General features: G+C 37.8%; 1 long non-coding RNA gene across 1 annotated transcript; it reads right to left on the reverse strand.

The window, feature by feature from the left end:
• Positions 1-4,623: 4,623 nt before the first annotated feature.
• Positions 4,624-5,915, reverse strand: LOC146640185 (uncharacterized). Its single transcript, XR_014906352.1, has 3 exons — positions 5,777-5,915; positions 5,013-5,078; positions 4,624-4,675 (listed from the first exon to the last, which is right to left on the reverse strand). It is a non-coding gene; the product is annotated as an uncharacterized LOC146640185 (long non-coding RNA).
• Between the last annotated feature and the right edge of the window lie 237 nt (positions 5,916-6,152).

The raw sequence follows: 6,152 nt of genomic DNA on the forward strand, positions 1-6,152 counted from the left end.
GGCCCTCGCACCCCCGGCGCGTCGAGCCACGCCCAACACCTACAACCAGCACCTCTGATCTGATGTCACATTGATGGAATTCATGCATTTAACCACCAGCTAACATTTCATCTCATTCAATCATCATTATAGTCATCCCACTAGGTGGCGCTCTAACCATTACTGACAAATGGCATAACAAACATTTCCGAGCTCGAGTCTCATCACGCCTGCGACCTTTGGGACATATTGGACATTTTGATTTTGAGTGACAGCAGATTACTGCTTTTTGGCGAGTGACTGAAACTCCACATGCCGCCATGACCACCCCGTTTCCCTGAACGTAAAAACCTTCGCAATTTAACATCACAAAGGTCTTTAGATTCCACACACTGGAGATTGGTTCAATATGATGAAATCCCTTGGAGGAGTTCGTCAAAGAACGGTGCCTGGAAAGAGGGGAAAATGTTGCCAAAATTACACATTAATTTTAAAATGGCTGACTTCCTGTTGGATTTGGGATATTGCTCCAAGAGACTTTTTTGTACATCTTGATATCTCCTATAAGCTTACCAGGTTTCAGACTCATACATAAAACACAGAGCTGGGGCTGATGTTTTGAAATTTTGTAGGGGGCGCTGTGGAGCCATTTTGCGCTATTCAATGAAAATGATCACATAACAACAAAGCCTTAAGCACAATGGAGGTGTGCGCCAAATTTCAAGCCTCTATAAACTTTCCAAGACCCTCAAAAGCCACTTCATTTTTCATGGTGAACAGCGTTGCCACCAGGGTGCGCCGTTCAGTTTAAAGTCACAATTTTTGCACTAAAGCATCATCAAGGACTGATGGTGATATTCACCGCTTTTGAGGTGGCCACTATGAACCTGTGAAAATCAGTACAACAAAGTGTAAGACATGACATTTCCTGTTCCCACTAGGTGGCGCTCTTCATATTCCTGACAATGGGCACATCAATCTGTTCAGGTCGGGTGTGACATCATGCCTGTAAAGTCTGGTACTAATCAGACTGGATTTCATGGAGTTATACTAATTTGTTTCTTCATTGCGAGATATCAAAGTTCGCCATGCTGCTGAGGTCACACCCTTTCGTGAAAAGCCACAGTTTTCACTGTACCCCAAGACCAACTCCTTAAGGCTTTCCTGGAGAAATTTGAGGCTGCAGATGTCACCCATCACTATACTGTACCCCAAAGTGTAAAACATGACATTTCCTGTTCCCACTAGGTGGCGCTGTCCTTGATGTCAAATATGGCAGTTGAAATATGTTCAGGGGTGGGGCCTTATCATATGTGTTCACTTTGGTCAAGGTCAGAAAATGTATGACAAAATGAGAGGCAATAAGATTTTCATGGCGAGTCATCGAAATTCGCCGTGGCGCCACGGCCTCATGGTATTGTGAAAACTCAAAAGCTCCGCAATTTAACATGGCACAAGGGTGTAGTTGGCACTGACCAAATATGAAGGTTATGAAATCAAACCCCAAGGAGGAGTTCGTTAAAGTTCGAGGCATGGAAACGGTAAAATCAGAGCCAAAATGTCACCTTCAATCCAAAATGGCGGACTTCCTGTTGGGTTTAGGACATTGCCATAATAGACTTTTTTGTTTGACTCTGAACGTTATATAGGTGTACCGACTTTCAAACATGTAGGTCATACCCATATCGGGGGCTCGCGTTTTTCATTTTTCTAGGTGGCGCTACTGAGCTAATTTTCCCTGGCCATGTCTGAGAACATTAAAATACGTAAATTTTCACCAGACCTGACGCGTGTGCAAAATTTCATGAGTTTTCGAGCATGTTTAGGCCCTCAAACGGCCAATTCATTTGCCGAAATAATAATAATAATAATAATAATAATAATAAACAGAGCAATTACAATAGGGCCTTCGCACTGTCAGTGCTCGGGCCCTAATAATAATAATAATAATAATAATAATAATAATAATAATAAACAGAGCAATTACAATAGGGCCTTCGCACTATCAGTGCTCGGGCCCTAATAATAATAATAATAATAATAATAATAATAATAAACAGAGCAATTACAATAGGGCCTTCGCACTGTCAGTGCTCGGGCCCTAATAACAATAATAATAATAATAATAATAATAATAATAATAAATAGTCCACTGATATTAGCAATCAAAGAAAATTACATCACCATCCCAAATAAAACTTTAACAAAACATGCCAACATTATGGTCTAACAATAAAACAGCTTGTCAGCGTTCAGTTTTTTTGCAACAGCACAGCAGTAACCATTTAACACTCGCCACTGTCAACATTTATTTTACCAGTGTTTGGGCAAAAAACTTCAGATGGAAACATTTTAACATGGAAACAATTGTTCGTCTTTAAAAGTCCACAAAATATACATTCATCCTGCATTCCCAACTTGGATGATCTGATATCCTCGTGTTGGTGTTGTTCCCAGACCATCATGAAAATGTTGTTCCAGGTTCAACATTGCAAGTGACCAATCACATTGTTGTGACGTTATTCTATTCCAAGCCATTCGTGCATTTATGAAATTCCAATGTTGCAAGGACAATATCAATTCTGCTTACTGTTTATTAAAGGGTTACGGTTAGGGTTAGGGTCAGTTGATCGGCGGACAGAGGCGGTTTCACGCAGCTTAAGTACAGTTTTTTGTTTTACGCCGGTTTTTCCCGAAGTCGCAAAAGTATGACGTCACAACATTCTGATTGGTCACTTGCAATGTTGATCCTGGAACAACATTTAGTATGATGATCTGGGAACAACACCAACACGAGGATATCAGGTCAACCTCCTAACTTACCCTTATTTTTAGTATGTATTGCAATTACCTTTACAATGCACACAATGTAACACAAACTGAATATGAACATATTTCCACCTCATAACAATATGCCTTGAACGCTAATATACACACCACCCTTCAACATTTCTGGTGCAGTATCATCTCTCAATTAAATCCTTTAAATCTCAATACTTTTGATTGTCTCTTAGCTTTCAGTCTTGAGGTTAACTGAGATTCAGTGCATATATCCCACCCATTAAGAGTGCACATGCAGAGGCCAGGTCTTCCAGGTCATGCAGGACACACTAGATGGTTATACCCACTGTAGGGTAATTTCCAATAAACCAAGTTCAAAAAAGAAGAGTCTATGGCTGACGCGTGTTCCTGGTTTCCAAAAGAAATGCTTCCAGTTGCATTATGATTTGAAGACTGTTTATTTATTACAAACGGAAGATGTAACAATGAACTCCTTCCTAAAAAGCATGAAAGTTCCAAAAAATAGCAGTTATCCAGAACTAGCTGTGCACACGGTCAGAAAACCGTGAGACTCCTAACCTCTCTGTCCATGCTCCTCCCCTTCCCTCTCACACAGGGTTTCATGCTACTATTGCACTTACATAATTAAAGTGAGAGGTACCCCCTTTTAGGTTCCAATCCCAAAACAGTGACTTAAAATTACTTTATGTAAACACATATATTTTCACATTTATTAATCCTGAAAAGATGACTTATGTAATGAATCTATGAATTATAAAACAAACATGAACTCAATCGTAAATAAAAATATAAAGCAGACGTCTGGCGCTTACACCCACATCGGCTGGAGGAGTGCTGGCATCAGCTCTTTCGATGGTAAAGATAGCAAGGGTAATTTGTTCCAGCTCCCTCTGAACAGCTGTAGCTTAGACACAAAAACATAGAAAAATGGCATCCAGTTTTAAAAAAAGAAAGAAAAAGGGCCAAAGCTACCCTTTAATGACGTAAACACAATATTAGGAACATGCACCCCAGTGCGCCACTATTTTAGACTACAGATTCAACGATAAATATAAATAGTTTGGGTATACAAGAAGATTTCCCAAAACATTTAAACAGGTTCCATGCAAATTACAACAACAACAACATGCAACAACATTAGTTATTCAAAATTTGGTTTAATACAGATAAAAAACTAAACTAAAATTACCAACCAATTATTCTTTGAAGAGGATGCTTGGGTCTTCATTCAGGTAAAAAGGTAGTGCCCTGAGGACACACTCCCTCCCCTTTTCAATGGTTTCCTTCTGTAGAGAGTGGCAGAGATACAGGAAGAGAAAACAGATATACTTTAGGATGACAGAAACTCACATTATACGCAAAATGAATGACATATCCACTGCACAGATAGACATGTACACAAGACCAACTAATCATCACATGGACATGAATAGTTAACCTGTTGGGCAGGGTTTCCACCACATTAGATATGTCCATAATGGAGGTAAAGACAAACTAATACATCATCTTTTTTGCATTCAAAACATAACATAAAAACATTCACTTCTGGTTTAACCTAAATCAAGGGATCAGATTTTACATATGTTTAGGTAATTTAAATTTTCCAACGTTTTGAGTACCAAACTTTGTCTTGCTTAATATAAATGTAAGTGCACTGTGCAGCTACCATACACTAGCTGTTTAAATTTGAAAATGATCTTATTAGCCATAATATTTTGCTACCAACAGAATAACGCACCTGTGTGGCTGGGGCCAAAGTTTGTCTAATTTTCTTCCCTGCAACGCCTCCTTTTTTCTTGAAGACTTTTATGAGCTGGTCAGTGTATTGGTCAACTTGTGTAAAAAGCCTTGGAACATGTGCAGCAGTAGTAATCCTCACATATTCTGCTTCCACCTGAAAATATGTCAACAAACACAACATACTGTACTGTAAATATACATACTATATGTACACATATACAAACTAAAACTAATGTAGTAAGACCTCATTAAAGCTATAATTTTAACACAAACATTTACACAAAATGCTAATGGAGCCATTACAGCTTTTATTGTTATTTATCAAGTTCCAAAAAATATTGATCACAGCTGATCTGAAAAGAATTTCATGCCTCAGGCCCTTGAACTGCAACCAGATGTGGAGAAGAAATAACAGGGGCATAGGATGGGTCACAAAAGAAAACTTAACTTATAAAACAGTTTTGTTTTTAAAAGTATAACAGTTCACATACCACATACAAGCTCAGCAATACCACATACACCACATCAGTATAGGAGGGAGCAGGTAAAGGCAGGATCTGAGATTTATAAAGAAAAAAAAAAATTAATTCCTTAATTTCAAGAAGCAAATTATTGTTTGAATTACAACTAAATAAAATACTACTCAGAAGAAAAGCAAGAGATTGACACTGCCATGTGCTAACTTTCTATAGAAGCAATTATCACCAGGTCTGTCGACCTCCATTGTCTGTCCACTCATATGTCTTGAATAATTTTATTAAAAAAATTAAGTGTGTACTTTCACAAACTGTAATTTATAACTACATTGATATGTATAACTCCGCTAGGAAACATGCTGTATTTACAGACCATTTTTACATAATACAGATTACTGATAGAGCAGAACAATGGTGTCACAGTGGCTTTCGCCCTTGACTTTTTGGATTTTAAATGTCACTTTATGCTATCCTTGCTATCCTATTCGATATTTCCGACTCTCGGATTACAGAAAAGGAATCCCAAGAAAGCAAATGGAAAAATAACCCCTTGAAAGAATAACCCCATGAACCCCTGTAGCTAATCCCTTAATAAAACAAAAAACAATAAAAATGTTTCTTACACAGTCCACAAAATAAGCATGTCCAGGACCCAGTAAAACTAATGTAAAACAAGCACACGCAAACGATATAACATGTCTTGTAAGACAAACGCAAAATATAACCATGCTGGACATATAGATACTACACAACATAGTCAAAGAAAAAAGTGGTCTTACCTCTCAAAGAAACAGCAGCTTGGCGCCAAAACAGCCTTTTTCAGTTAAATTTGAAGTCTTGCGCATGAGCAGGCACAAGCCGTGAAACCTTCTTGTTCTGCGCGGTTTCATTACAACTGTTTTTGCATTACTGCCACCTTGTGGATATACAAGGTATATCGATCCTAATTGACTTAAATGTTATGCGATCAAGTAACACATTAGTATTATGTACGTTGAATAATAGACACAATTACGTAGACTTGATTAGAAAAACATATGTTAACTTAACAAAAACATATATTTTAAGTAAAATGAAAATAAATAATTAATATACACTGAACAATCCACCTCATTCATTTTTTTGAGTGCTTTATACTAGAAAATTGTACTTCAA

The sequence above is a fragment of the Diplotaxodon limnothrissa genome, linkage group LG1 (genome assembly GCF_057381915.1).
Source record: "Diplotaxodon limnothrissa isolate DT_005_m linkage group LG1, D_limnothrissa_male_GT1.1, whole genome shotgun sequence".
Lineage (NCBI taxonomy): Eukaryota > Metazoa > Chordata > Actinopteri > Cichliformes > Cichlidae > Diplotaxodon > Diplotaxodon limnothrissa.